The sequence below is a fragment of the Mastomys coucha genome, unplaced genomic scaffold, assembly GCF_008632895.1.
Source record: "Mastomys coucha isolate ucsf_1 unplaced genomic scaffold, UCSF_Mcou_1 pScaffold22, whole genome shotgun sequence".
In the NCBI taxonomy this organism is placed as follows: domain Eukaryota; kingdom Metazoa; phylum Chordata; class Mammalia; order Rodentia; family Muridae; genus Mastomys; species Mastomys coucha.
The window spans coordinates 218,465,692-218,481,649 of NW_022196905.1; positions in this window are offsets into that span (position 1 = coordinate 218,465,692).

The window sequence follows — 15,958 nt, forward strand, 5'->3', positions numbered from 1 at the left end:
AAAAAAAAAAAAAAAAAAGATCATACTTAGCTACATAAAGTTGGAATCTACCCTGGGGTATGTGACTTTGTCGAAAAACCAACCAAACCAAACCAAACCAAACCAAACCAAAAACCCTCAAAGAACAAACTTCTCTAGGAAAAAATAAAAACAAAGACAACCTCTCAAAACAAATAATAAGCAAAACTCAACCGACTTCAGGGTTAAATCGGGTTCCCTGAGGTTTTCCTTGGAAGTTTCCCTGCTTTACTGACTCCCTTCTCTGCTTTCCCTACATCTTCTGGCTCTGCTTTCTGCCTTCGGGTGGAACAATCACGCTGGTCACTCTTACTGATTTACACCAGCTCCTCCTGACCCATCATCCTCTAAATCTTTACATTTTCTGGGACAGGAAGATTAATTTATGTCTCCTTAATATCTATTGTTTATAATGGAAATTTCAGATCTCGAGTCACTGGAAGCTTTGACTTTAAGTATACAATTTCCTCAGGTGTTGTCTACATTTTCTTTTGAGTTAAGGTTGGCCATTGGCCTAGAACTTGCCACCAAAGCTAGGCTGTCTGTCTGGCTCACAAGCTCAATGAACCTACAAAGTAATGGGATTTTTGATAGACACATGGTTTTAGTCCTCTATTCTGTCCCCTATCCCTCTCCCCTTAAACCTTCAACCCCAGTATTCTCTCCTGACATTTCCTGTCACATTTGTTTTGCTATCCCTTATGGCCTCTGCCTTTTTCCTTTCCCGGTTTCACTCCCCCTTCTATCTTCCTGGTATTTCCAGACACCTCAAATTCTATACAAGTCTAAACATCTGAAGCTAGGGTCCACATATGAGTGTGAACATGAAATTCCTGCTCTCTGAAGCTCAGCCTGTTTCATTTAGTGGCTATTTTCCAGTTCTTTATATTTTCCTACAATTCTATAATTTCATTTTTCTTTACAAGTGAATACGATCCAGTGGTGCATCTGTTTATGTTTACTACCCACTTGTCAGTTGTGCACCTATACATTTTACCACCCACTTGTCAGTTGAGCACCTATACATTTTACCATCCACTTGTCAGTTGTGCATCTATACATTTTACCACCCACTTGTCAGTTGAGCCTCTGTACATTTTACCACCCACTTGTCAGTTGTGCGTCTGTACATGTTTACACTTGTTGGCTGGTGGGTATCTAGGCTGCTTCCATTTCCAGATTTTGTGAATGGAACAACAATGTGCAAGTGACTCTGCAGAAGGACATGAAAGGCTTGGAGTGTCAGCCTCAGAGTGGAATAGCTGGATCCTGTGGTAAATCTTCTTTGCCTTTTGAGGAACCTCCAAACAGATTTCCATTGTGGCTGTACCAGTTTCTACTTCTCCTGAAGGAGAATGAGTATTCACTTTCCCCATAGTCTTTCTTGCACTTGTGGTCATTTTTTTTCCAGTTTGGGAATTTAGAAAACTTGTGTGAACTTTTAGAATTTATATTTGAGAATATAATTGAAATCCAATATTTCTTTTTTCCCTCCAGCCCCCCCCCCCCATATACCCTTCCCCACTGGCCTTTACATCCACTTCTTCCTTTGATGACAGCCATTCTGATTAGAAAGAGAACCTCCAGCTCACTTTAACCTGTAATTCCCCCAACCGTTCAGCGCTTTTAAAAACGCCCATTAGTCATTTGCATTTATTTCTGAGAACTCTGTGTTCCATTCCACGGTTAATTTTTCTGCTGGGCTGTTTGTTGTCTTGATGTTTAGTTTCTTGAGCTCTTTAGTTCTCTTTATATATTCTAGATACTAATCCTCTGTCGGACATATGGCTGGAAAAGTGTTTTCTCCCATTCTATAGGCTATCTCTTTACTTAATTAACAATTTCCTTTGCTGGACAAACGTTTTTAACTTCATGAGATCTCATATGTTGACTATCCTGTACCTTGAGTGGTCAGACTTCTACTCAGAAAGCCCACACCTTGAAGTATAGTCTGTCTATTTCCTCAGAGAGTCTGGACTAATGGTAATGTGTCCCAGATGTACTTGGAATTGGTTTTTAATGCAGGGTGGAATATAAGATTTAATTTCATCGTACTACATAGAGATATACAATTTACTAGTGCTATTTGTTGAAGGGAGTTTTTTAAACCAGTGTTTAGAGCTTCGGGTGACCGGTGCACTTAATTTTGTGTTAGGTTTTTGTGCTCGTATCATACTTTTAAAAAGGCAGATCCATATTATAACTTGGAATCAAGTGTGCTAATACCTTTAGTCGTTTTCTTTGCACTGAGAATTGCTTTGGTTATCCAGGGTCTCTTGGGTCCATGTGACTTTTAGGATTGTTTTTTATATTTCTGTGAAGAATGCCACTGGAATTTTGATTGGGATTACAATGGATCTATAGATTGTCTTTGTTAAAACAGACAGACAAACCATTTTCACAATAATTGGTTCTTCAATCAGTGAGTATGGGAGATCTTTCTGTCTTCTAATGTCTTGCTTAAATTATTTCTTCAGTATTTTAAACTCGTTGTTATAGAGTTCCTTCACACCTCGGATAGGTTTATGCATTTGTTTGGTTGATTTTTGTTGTTGTTGTTGTTTTTTGTTTTGTTTTGGAAGCTATTATAATTAGAATGGCTTGTTTTATTTCTTTTTTCAGTTTGACTGTTATTAGTAGACTTACGATTTGTATGTGTTAACTTTGTACCCTGACACTTTGCTCTAAGAGGTTTTGGTGGGTCGATGCTTTTAGGATCTCCTACATGTAAAAATCACGCCAGCCTCAGAAAGAGCTGGCTTGGCTGCTTTCTCTCCTCTTTGCATTGATTTTGCTTCCTTCTCATCCCGCCTTGCTGTTCTAGCCAAGGTTTCCAACTCTATACTAAGTCTAGAGACAGTGAGCACCCTCGGTGCATTCCCTAGGAGGGGTGATGCTTCGTGCTTTCCCCCAACTTAACAACGAGCTTGGTATGTTTGTCATACATGAGCTTTATGGTGTTGAGATGTGTTACTTCTAGTCTGAGTTTCTTCAGGATTTTGTAGCATAAAGGAATGTTGCGTGTTGTTAAAAGCCTCTTAGTCTCCGTTAAGGTGACCACATAATTTCTGAGTTTGAACAAAGTTTAAGTAATTTATGACATTTATTGATTTATATTGATATCTATTGATATACACTGGACCAAATGTGAATTTTTGTAATAAAACCTTATCATGATAATTGTCTGCTTGATATATTCTTAAATTCAGTCAGCATATATTTTGTTTAGAATTTTTTGCTTCTGAATTTACCAGAGAAATTGTTCTGTAATTTCATTTGGGTTTTGGTCTTCGCTTTTCATATAAAGGAAATGCTAACTACATAAATAAGAGCGAGTAACGCGTCCCCCTTTTCTTTTTTATGCAATAGTTTGAGAAACATTGGTGTTAGCTCATTTTGGAAGATCAGGTAAAATTCACTAGTGAATTCATTTGGGCTTGGAGTTTTTTTAAACAGAAGATTTTAAATTATTACTTTAATCTCATTGCTTGTTATATATCGATTTAAGTTGTTTATCTCATCTTGGGTTCACCTTGGTCAGTCATATGAATCTGGATATCCATCGTCATTTCTTTTAGATTCTCCAAAGTGGTAGAGTGTAAAATTTTAGGGATGCTCTCAAACTTTGCTGGGTTCCATTGGCATCTGCTATAGTAGTCCCTTCTTATCTCTAATTTTACTTTTTTATTTTTTATAATTTATTATTTTGGATCTTCCCTTTCCTTTGCTAAAGAGCTGTCAGTCTCATCTCAGAGAAGCAACAGTGGTGTATTGATTCTTTGTTTTTTTTGTTTGTTTACATCTTGCTTATTTCTGCCCAGCTCTTAGTTATTTCTTTCCATCTTAGTGATTTGGGATTTGGTTCGTTTGTCTTCATTTTTGTTACTTTTGTTTTTGTTTTCTTATTGCATTATGGTGATGATGATGTTAGCAATTCATGATGATAGTGCACATTTTTGTTATTAAGGCATTGCTCGTTTTCACATCTCAGTGGATGCTTCTTTTGGCACCTATGGGGCAGAAGTTACGGATGCTGAAACATTCTAAACTGTTCAGGTCATACTGCAACCACAACAGAGTATCTGATCTACAAAGTCTGTGATGCCAAGGTTGGAAGACTTTGCCTTAGTATTTCATAGATGTTAAGGCATACCTGTTAATACTTAGATCATTGGTGTGGATGAGAAGGAAAGAACTCAGTTACAATCAGTATACCCTGAAATGCAATGCATTCTAGAGAGAACTTAGGGAAAAAATGGTTAATTAATTGCAATAATTTAGGACTTAAAGAGGCACTTTAACTGTTCAAAAATAAATTTATGTGGAAGAGTTTATTTCCAAATAATGTCAAATGCACGAAGAATTATAGAAAAGGAAGATTTTACTGCAATGGTATATTGTTCAACAACTATTTAAAAAGCATTTTTTGGCTTATTGGCTTGATATTTGCACAAAAAGATTATTTTTTTAAAAAGTCCTAAAACAAACTGTGGTTAAGGCTCGGAACCCCCCCCCCCCCCCCGCAAACATTCTTCCTCCCTACAGGGACTTTAAACAATGCTCACTCGGCCAGACTTCGGCAGCATCTGGCTATCAGCTGGGACTTCATTCTGGAAGTGTCCTCCTGCAGACAACCATCGTTTGCCTCTTCAGAGCTGGGGCATGCTCAGCTGGCACATGGAAAAAACAACTAAATTTAGTGGGACTGCCACAGCTCTCAAGAGTCTGCCTGGCTGGGATGGGCTAGGACAGAGAAGGTGGCATGAAAGGGAACTGTGCAGAAGTTCAGGAAAGAATAAAATGTGCTGAAAAAAAAAAACGATTAAGTAACAACATCTGGACATTGATTGAAAAAATAAAACAACTGGAAATGCATCTGGGAAAAAGAAAATAGGACCCAGCTTGTCATAGATGGGAAGATTGGGTCGCAGGGAAAGTTCCGCTAACTAACAACAGCAGCAACAATAACAGCCCCTGTGGCCTGGTGACCTGCACCAGGAAGCAAAGTCATTTTGTCTCCCTAAGAAATCTCAGCATGCTCTCTGAGCCATAAAATATGGGCAGGAAGTTAGTCCAGGAGAGGCAGAAATTCCAGGGGTAAGAAAAGATGGCACTGCTGAATCAACAATCCAAAAGGAGGCACAGAGTCACATGGAGCTGATCTCTGCAACTGACAGGCTGTTAGTGCATGGACTTTATTGCCTCTTTAATCACTCATGTGTCTTCCTATCCCACCCATCTCTTCAATGAAATACTTTCTCCAGCTCCAGGTCATGACATCACAGCACTAAGCTTCTCTAGTGACACTGGCTTGTGTGGCAGAAGGAGAGAGCATCTCTCTCAATCTACTCCTAGTTTAACATTGGAAATAGCCACATTGGCCCTGTCGGTTATAAATCATGCTACCAGCACATCCTCTTATCTTTGGAGCTTGCTGTAATTTCCTCTTGCTGTCTAGAGAAGGAAAGCGGACCTAGCACTGTTCACTGGGCCTTGTGTCCTCACTTAAGCCAGAGACTAGGATGGAACATAATCTTCAGATAGACCACAAGTTGAAGGAAGCCGAGCTCCTAGCTTCACTTCATCCCGTGGGAGCTCCACGAACGGGAACTTGAGGTCCTGCAAGTAAATGGGTGATAAGAGAGACAAGAGACATGGCACCAGGAGAGGTTCTCATCGAGGTGCAACTTTACTTAGTGAACACGGAACATATATATCAGATAAGCACAGGCATGCATTTTACATTCAGGTGAGAACAGACATTCGGCAGGATCAAAGCTAAAACTCTAACACAAAGGATTCCAGGACGGATAGAGAGATCAAAGGTTCACGGCTTCCTAGGGACCTGGTATCTGGTCCTTGAATCAATTACATAGGCTCCAAACCCCCAGCGAGCTAAGTCTCTGGTTTCGGATTTGAGTTCTTTCAAGAACACAGCAGGGCCACCACAACAAGTGTCTTGTCCCATCCCCAGGGCAATGGGCTGAGGACCACCAGCCCTGCTGGCTAGGATTTCTTGTGGATGTAAAGATCAGACTGGAGATTCTTTCATCACCACACTGTGGTAGGCATGTTGTCAAAAACATGGCCTTGCTACTCAGGGAGCGCACAAATTCCTTCCTAATAAATTGTTTGGTTGATCCCTTGAGTTCTTTTGGCCAGAACTCACCCCATGATGCTGTCTCTTGAATTTTAAGAAAGGATACCATTTGTAACCCACATTGTAGGCTGCTGTGAGGAAGGTGGTAGGAGAGACATCTATTAATAAAACATTTAGCCTTTAAGGCACACATGACACAACACACAGGTGACCCAACACACTGTGAGGAAGCTGGGATTGTTTTTCCTATGTATAAATTCCTTCAGAGTGGAACCTGAAATGCGGTAATTAAGTTAAAATAGAACCACTAGGGTATGCTTTAAACCTTACAAATTATGTTTTTGTAAAGAGTAGAGATCGGTCTACAGACACATAGAAAGAAGGCCATATAAAGACAAGAGGACAAGGATCATAATCAAACCAAGGAGAGATAAGCTTCAGATGGAACCCAACTTCAACTTTGACTTCAGCCACCAGCATAGCAAGACAGCACATTTTTTATTGTTGAAGCCACTTAGCAAGTGGTATTCTGCTATAGGTGCCCTGAAAAACCAACACACACACACACACACACACACACACACACACACACACACACACATGCCCCAATACATAGTTCTCTGGACAAATAATTTTTTTCAGATTTATATGAATTAGACAGGAGCATTTTAGTACTTAGTTTGCACCTGACATTCACTCTGAGCCTGAGAAACTAAAGAAATAGTCTGGTAATAGGTAAAATATATGGGCAAGAGTGTGGCTTCTTCAGATATTGTATGTATGTATGTTTCTGGATATATGTTTCCTCAGGATCCAACCTTGAGACAAAGTCTGGAATGTAATACACTATTTGAAAGCTGTGCCTGTGGGCTCTGTCTTCCCATGGCCCGACCTACAATCCTCTGCAGCCATGGAGAATTTTGGGGTAGAGAATCTCAACTTCTCACTTAAAATGCTCCTGCCTGCACTGAGCAGCGAGGGCTGGGGTGTGGAGACTGGACACTGTGGCATCATGCATGACTCTGAGCACGCTTTTTCCCTTCATTCTCAGTCCATGTGTTCCAGATGTTATAGTTCTTGAACTTCTGTCTTAGCTTGTGGAGTTGGTCGATCAGTTTACATTGCCATCGCTAAATGTTTGGTTATAGTTCCCAAGTCATATAGGAAAAGTCCTTCCCCAGACTTTTGACTGAATGCCCCTCTTCTACCCTAGGAGTTATGGCTGTAAGTTCAATGAAGGTACAAACTTCTAGTAGTTACCTCATGTACTGAACAAAGAGAACTGTCCTGAGAACGAAGCAGCTAAACAGAAAGGTTGAGCAAGGAGGGGGCAACAATGTCGTTTTTGATCTCTGGAGGCTTCATAGTTACACCATCTGTCATCTTGGATTGCTCGGCTGGCTTGCTTGGCACTTCTGACAGTGACCAATAGGATAGATAGTGCTTGTGATTTTCTCCTTAGCTTTTAAAAGTTTTAGCATACTATTTCTTTCTTTATAATTATGTTAAAATAAGCTTACTGTAAAAGTTAACATTTTGGCCATCTGAAGTATATAGTACTTAGGTATAAGAAGACTGTGTAACGACACAGTGGCGATTGGTGCATCCACAGTATTGCACACTCATATAATGATCATGTCTAGAGTTCCTTCACACCAACAGAAACCCCGTGCTCATTAAACAGCAAAGCCCCATTATACTCTTCGCATAGCTCCTACTAGTCACTGCTCTACTACCTGTCTCTATTGGGTTTGACGATCCCCAATTACTGAGGAGAAGAAGAACTATGCAAGCACTGTCATACTGCATAGTGACTCTCTAACTTAATGTAAGATTCATCCATGCTGTATATATTTATATGTCCAATTCATTCACCATGGAGCTAGTTAAATATAATTCTGTTGATATATAAATATACCATAGTCTATCCTCATCCTTTAAAAGTTATGTTGCCTATCTCTGTAGGCCATTAGTTGCTTTTCTTATTGCTATAGCAAAATATTTGATAGAAGCAGTTGAAGGCTTACCTTGGCTCACAGATTAAGGATCCAGTCTGTTCTGGTAGGGAAGGCAGGGCAGCTAGAGCATGAGGCCAAAGGTCACATTTTACCTATGATCAAAAAGCTGAGGGAGGAGTAAGGGTGAGAGAGGGAATGCTGGTACTTGACTTGCTTTCTCCCCATTTTAAAATTAATTTCACTAGCATATGTTAATTATATATAATAATAGTTTTGGAGTTACGTTTTCACACAGTAAATCAAGTGTTTTGGTCATATCCACCTTTCTGTTGCCCCTCCTCACATTGTTCTCCTTTGTTTCTCATGAACCTTGTTCCTCTGCCCAGCTAATCTCTCATGGTATTGTTTATTTGTTTATTTTTATTGGCCCAAAGAGTTTTTTTGTGTTGTATGAGTGAGAGGATATTTGAAGGACTATGACAGAGTATGAGCATTTCAGTGGTTATACCACTGAAAAAAATGTCTACCCTACCTGCTCACTCTGATGGCCAGCAGCCATTAACTGCCAATAGCTCTGCAAGAAGGACTTCATAAGGCCTTGCCTGTGCTGTATAATTGCTTATAAATCCTCGTGGAAGGTGAGCCTTGTAATCTCTTCCAGCCACCATGACAGAATGTTGATGGGCCTCATCCTGTGTTTGTGTCTAGTGCAGGTCACAGCTACCATGATTTCATGAGTACAATGGCTATGCCATGCTTGGAAGGTGACATCTGCAGCACTTCACTGTTTCTCTCCACTCTCCCATCTGTTCTGCTGCATCTTCTAGGATGTTCCCTGGGCCATGGGAGAGTGTGGTATGATGCCCATTTAAGACTAAGCATTCAACAGTAGTTTATTCTTACCACCCTGACCAGCTATGGGTCTCTGCATAACTTCCACCCTTGCAGAAAGAACCTGCTCTGACCAAAAGCAGAGAGCGGCACTGACCTATGGACAGAGACATAAACAGAGAAGGCTCAGTGATGGGGACGAGTCTGCTGTTTGGTACGGTACAGTTTTGTGGTTTAGTTCTATTTATATCAAAGCATTAAAGCTTTTTATGTGACTTATTCTTTTAAACATTGCTTCCTAGTTTTTACCTTACAGAAAATTTAAGATTTTCATTCTATTATTGATTCCTGATTTAATCTATTGTGACTTGAGATCATTCTTGGTTTTTCGAGGTCAGTCCCTTTAATGTATCAAGGGTTACAGTATGTCCTATGCAAGCTCTAATCTGGAGATTTATTTGCATATTCAGCCAGGAACATGCATTCTTATTGGATGGAAAGTTCTGTAGATCTGAGATGTTGATGCTTATAAAGTTGTCTTTGGTTTTACTGTTTTAATGAAACTGGAGTATGGAAGGCACAGTGATTATTATTGAATCCCCCCCCATCCCATCAGTTGTTGTTTCCCGTATTTTGGTTTCCTCTAGTTAAGTACATATATGTGCTAATTGAATGGTGTTTTATCTTCATGGTTTTTACTTTCAACTAAATTGTATCTTAAATTTTAATTTTTTTTTTAAAAAAATGTGTGGGTGTGTATGTGTGCTGCATGTATATATGGGTAAGGGCACATGCATGACAAAGTGTGGGAGTGGAGGCCACAGGACAATTTTTTTGTGGAACTGGCTCTCTCCTCTCACCTTTATATGGGTTTTAGGGATTAGACTCCATTGTCAAGCTTGTACAACTAGTGCCTTTACCTGATCTGCCATCTTGCTGGCCCCTACATGTGTTTTTGTAGATAACATACTGTTGCATTTATAAAACTTACCCTTCCATTTTCTGTATTTCAAATAGAATCCTTAATTCATTTACATTTAATATACTCACTAATATTTTGTCTCTATGTTTTGCTGATTCTCATATGTCTCAATGCTTTTAAATTCCTCCTTTCTTTCATGCTAAATAAAACATATTTTCTGGTACATCATTTGAATGCCCTCATGATTTCTTTAACTATATTTTAATGAATTTCCTTGGGAAGCCACTAGATTATAACAGTATATTTCAGAATAATCTCAACATAATTTCAATTGTACACAGACTTTCCCCCCATCCCTGTTTATGTGATTTGTGTGATTGTTTATGTAGCTGATAGCAGACTTGCATAGCTATTGACATATGTTTCCAATTGTTGCTTTATGCAGTTCTCTTCTAAAACAATAGAAAATACTCATTATTTTCAGGATCTACTCATTAGGTCTTCATCTCGATTGTACAATTGCTGGGACCAAGTGCCCCTTCTCTGTCATGTGTACTTCAGTTCCTAGGGTCTTTGGTTTCACTCTGAGGGGCTCTCGTTCTCGTGAGGGGCACTTCTCATTGGATACATTTCAGGTTCACTTACTGGTTTCTCAGGAATTTACTTGAGAAAGAAGATGATGGAGCCGCAGGAGTCGTCAGGAAAATCATTAGGAGTGTCAGACAAAAGATAAAACAATAATTCCCCTTTGTTTATAACCCATTTCACATTCCTCAGACATAATATAGTTCTCTTATTGTTGAATTAATTTTAAAGGCTCTATTGTTTAAAAACACATTTAGGAAATTATTATTCTGTAAGATGGATGGAAAAACCCTTCTTGAATGTCTTGAATGTAGCAATACTAATAATTAAATTATGAAAAGCACTTTGGCCTGCAATTGTGAAATAAATTCTTTGTGAAATCAAATCTGGCTCTGTAAATAATGGCGTTTGTTTTAAAAAGCTGAACAAATAACGGGAAGCTTGGAAAAAAGTACAGGGTATAATTCTTGAATATTGAGTGGTAAGATTGTCTTTCCAAACTCTTTTTTAAAGTGATTTATACATGTTAATGTCAAGCCTTACACATGTTCATGCAGATGATTGATCCCCAGTATCTCCAGCAGATAGGAGATGGAACAGAAGACACAAGTAAGGAGTGGAGTCTATACTCATTGTTCTACTGTAATGAAATGGTAATTCCTTTTGAATAGCCTGGGCTTTTAGAATGAGCCAGGAGGCATTTGTTTAGCATTGTGCACACTTACCTATAGATACAGAAGAACACAAAGTATCCTTTGACATACCCCAGGTGTATTTGTAGCTTCATAGCATAGGAAAATGTTCATTCTCTGTAAGCAGAAACCACACACCATTTCTGATTTTGTCCATGACAGATGCTGGTGTGTCCCAGCTGTGTAGGTAGGGAGGCAAATTCTTTCCTTCAGGCCACCAAGGCTTTGACATCTGCTAGTGTTACTGGGACCAAGCAGGCACTGTAGCTCTCAGTCAAGAACAGAGCTTTGTGCAAAGGCTTTCTGAAACTTCTTTGGTCCAACTGATCATGAAGTGTGTTCAGAAACATAGTGGCCATCCATGAGGTCTGACCACTCATGCATGACCCACCTTCTCATTTACACAAGATATTTTCCCTCAGCCTACTAAAGAATTCCCTTTTACACCGGAGTCCTCCTGCTGAGCTTTTGGGATATTAATTAAGTGCCCATTGGTGGCCCCTTCACAGGGAAGCTTGTGGCTTAGTTCTGAACACTGACAAATCCATTTTGAAAACTGTCAACCAAAGCAGATGAATGTTAAGGATTGCCACAAGCTATCTGGGGACCATCCATACCTTCCAGGGCTTACACCTGTCCTTCTTGTCCTGTATGGGAGGCACTTGAACAAGTGAAGTGGCCCCCTTTTTTATTAATCTTGGCATTTCCAAAGCTAATGAAATTGGCTTCCTAGGAGATGTTTTGTTGGTACAGTAGCTGTTTTTCTCAAGGGCTTTCCCCAAATCTGACAGGCTACCTGGGGTCTACTCATGCCTTCTTCCACTAAGTGGCAAGACTTTTAAGCAGCAGTACAATCAGTGTCCGGAGAGTCAAACATTTACAGCTGTGAACATTTGCCACCGATCACGCTGTTAAGCTTTCTCCTGCCCCTGGGTTTCTAAGATTACCTACTCCACATTCCTCCTCCGAATGCAGTTTATTTCTCCAGGCAAACAACAACCCCTGAGGACGCATTTCCTGTGCCCCACCCCCACCTCTCAGTCGCAGAACTGCTTCCACATCTGTGTTTTCTTGTTTTCTGGAGGAAGGAGATATACACTCTCAGTTTTGAAAAGACAAAAGCTAGAATCTTTCCTTTCCACTTGCAATGGCCAGGGAAGAGGATGCAGGCAGAGCTCCATTTCAGAGGTTGGGGTGTTTGGCCCTGGTGAAATAAGAATAGTTAAAAGGAAACCTTTTGTTTTAAACTTTTATTCCTTTTTTGGAATAACTTTTAGGTTATTTCAGGTATTTCAGGCAAGTACTAAAACTAAGATCAAGTAAACTGCCTCCACATCTGTGGAACACCAAATCCAAAGGATGTTTTTTTCTAAATTTTCGTGATAATGAAAAATGATCTTTGGGCTCATGATTCCATGTGAGTGACGTTTGAGGTGATCTTGATGAACTGAAGATTAGGCAAGATACTGTGGAAATTGTATCATCAAATACAAGTGGAAAATATTTTCCCATCTATCTGAAAAAAAAAAAAAACTGGCGCAAAAAGGGATAGGTGGAGTTGCCATAAAGCTCTTAGTTTTTCTTCGGGCAGTTGTGAGCAGCGTCACTCTCGGGTGAAAGGAGCTTGAGTTACATGAAATAATCCTTTGGAATTAAGTTGATGGGTGGCCTTTACTCTGGTTTGTCACTCTGGCACTTGAGTACCAATACTTAATATTCATGACTAAATCCAAGGAGGAAAAATGCTTGAAATTATAATCTTCTTTTGTGTTTGGAGAAGAATCTAGTTTCAGCCAAACTTTTCATTTAACCAGCATGTTTTAACCTTCCTTAGGGGAGGAGGCCTAGAATTCCAAGTCCTATAAAATGTTTACCTTTGCTTCACTTGCTGTAGACTGTGTCAGGTTTTCAGATGTGTTTCCAAGGCAAAGACAAGCCGCATATTTCTCTCAACACCAAACCTTGCAGAAACCTGTGTATAGCGCAGATACAGCTGTTGGAAACGCTCAGGCCCAGAAACTTCCCAAATGGGATCGGTTGTCTGCCCAGCCACTCCTGTAAATGTCTGCCTTTCACAGACAGGTGCTTCTCTTTGTAAGCGCCTCCCATGAAGGCAGCAAAAAGAGCAAGGCGAGCTTGTCAGTGAGAGTGACAGGACAATATGAATAAAGGGGCGAGCAGCAGTGGTGGCTTGAAACTTAAGCTGTTCTGATCCCAGTGGAGCCGGACACCTGGAGTCTCCTCTTGCCTCCTATCTCCCAAAGCCCTCCCTTCTGCAAGACAGAAGGGTATGGAAATTAACAGCGGTGTGCTTATGTGGCTATGGATGGAATGAGAGGGTTTAAGGAGTTTAATCCCAGCCAGGAAATGCTAAAAACCCTCTCATGGATGAAAACAAAGCCATGGGGGAGGGGTGTCTCTGAATCTCACTTTGGTGGCTCTTACATGTATGAGATATAAAATATATAATACCCGGCTTTGACCCCCCTATCCTGACAGCCCTTCATTTCTCTCCTGCCTCTCTTGCCCTGGAAACATTCTAGGTTGACTCCTGGGTGGGTAAAAAAATGCTATTGGAAAAACATTGGGAAAAAAAGCCCTATTTTAATCACTGGTTGTACCTTTCACCAAGAAGATCATACATTCATTAACTCATGTATACATTATGAATAGAGTCTGCAGAGACAGCTTTGTGAATAATAAAGGGATTCTGTGTAAGCATGAAGACCGAAGTTTGGATCTCAGTCACCCAAGTAAAATATGGGCAAGGTGACGTGTTTGTAACCTCAGAATTGGATGGAGACAGGAAGTTATCAGAGACTCGCTGGCCAGCTGTCTAGCTGTAGTGAGCAGCTTCAGATTCCCTGAAGGGCCCTGCTTCAAAAAGTAAAAGTGGGAGACATTTTAGTTTAATTAGCCTCTGGCCTCCATCATGCATCAACAGGCAAGGGTACCAGCATAGAAACTTGCACATGTGCATGTGCCCTCCCTGCACTTACTTATGAATATTCTTCTCTCCATTATTTTGACTTTACATTAGTACTCATCAAACTGAATAGTCTTTGTGTGAAGATTTTGTTGTATGTACATGACTCTTTATGTATTTTGTCCAGAGAAAAGAATATAAATATGGAGCCGGGCGGTGGTGGCATATGCCTTTAATCCCAGCACTTGGGAGGCAGAGGCAGGCGGATTTCTGAGTTCGAGGCCAGCCTGGTCTACATAGTGAGTTCCAGGACAGCCAGGGATACACAGAGAAACCCTGTCTCGAAAATACAGAAAAAAAAAAAAGAATATAAATACGATGACATGTGTAGGAGTAACTTTGGAACTGGGTATAGTTGGTTCAAATTTGTTCCAATAAGTGAATTTGTATGTAACTATGGACAAGTTCTTAAACACCTTTGTACCTTGGTTCCCATTATGTGTCAAAGGGAAACGGTAACCTTTGGTGATCAGATACAAGATAGTGGATTAAACAGAAGGCATTTGCTCAGACACCAAGTGTGAGCTCAGTGCATGCTACCTTCCTTCGGTGGTTCCACTTATTGCTTCTTCCCTTGGGATGTCCAGGGGCTGCTGCACGCTACGTAGGGAAGGGTGGAGTATAGCCGAGTTCTATGGTCCATGTCTTCTCTTGAGGTGTCCAGGTCCTGATGCACACTACATAGGGAAGGGTGAAGGGAAGTTTGGAATGGGTGGTTCACCAGAATCCTGGTCTGGCAGTGACTGTTGTGGTGGGGAGGGATCTCTGAAGATTTCAGTGTTACAGTGCTTAAGTGTTACAGCTCTCTTAGAGGAAAATCAACAAAATAGCTTGTGCATATACACTTTATCTGGGGTGAATATATGAACCCTGGAGAGTGGGAAGGGGTTCTTAGAGTGACATTTCATTGGATGAGGTTTAAGATTCTGGGGATACCACATTTACATGGAGAGATATTCTAGCAAGTTGAACCTGTAATTTCACCAAGGATTACGTGGCATACCTCAGCTAGAAGATTGGGTCAGATCTGGGGATCCCCAGATCAGGTGGAGGGAAAGCCTAGCTAAGAAAAGGGAGTCCTCCATTTTGCACCGAGCTCAGGAAAGCTGTGCAGATGTGGTAGACTACAGCCTCATTATTAAGGTACAATATCCTTCCACAACCCATGTAGCATCTTTCAAAACAAGGATTAGCCATGAGGCCATGTTTCCAATGTTTTTCCTCATGTTTAACTCAGTCAGTGCTGATGCTGATAAAGTTTCTGGGGATGTTTGAGTTTCTGATGGTTGCTGTCTTTCCTGGGAGAAATCCTAGAGCATAAAAAGCAGCAGTAAAGACAATGTTGTGAGTGGGACATACTAGAAATAGAAGTGATGTTCTAATGTGGGAGACTGTTTTCCTGTGGTCATACACCCACTTAACAGCACCTTTAGCAGTCTTAGTCACTATTTTATTGCTGTGCAGACATCAAGGCGACTCTTATAAAAGAAAGCATTTAACTGGAGCTTTCTCACAGCTTTTCAGATGTTTAGTCCATGATCAACATGGCAGCACACAGGTAGACATGGTGCTGGCAAAGTATCTGAGAGTTCTACATCTTTCTACATCTGGATCTGTAGGCAGAGAGAGGGGAGAGGGCAGAGAGGGAGAAAGAGAGAATGAGAGAGAGAGAGACAGAGACAGAGAGACAGAGAGACAGAGAGAGACAGAGAGACAGAGAGAGACAGAGAGACAGAGAGAGACAGAGAGACAGAGACGGAGAGAAAGAGAGAAAGAGTGAGAGGGAGACTGGGCCTGGCTTGGACCTTTGAAATCTCAAAGTCCACCCCAAGTGATACACTTCTTCCAACAAGGCCACACCTTCTA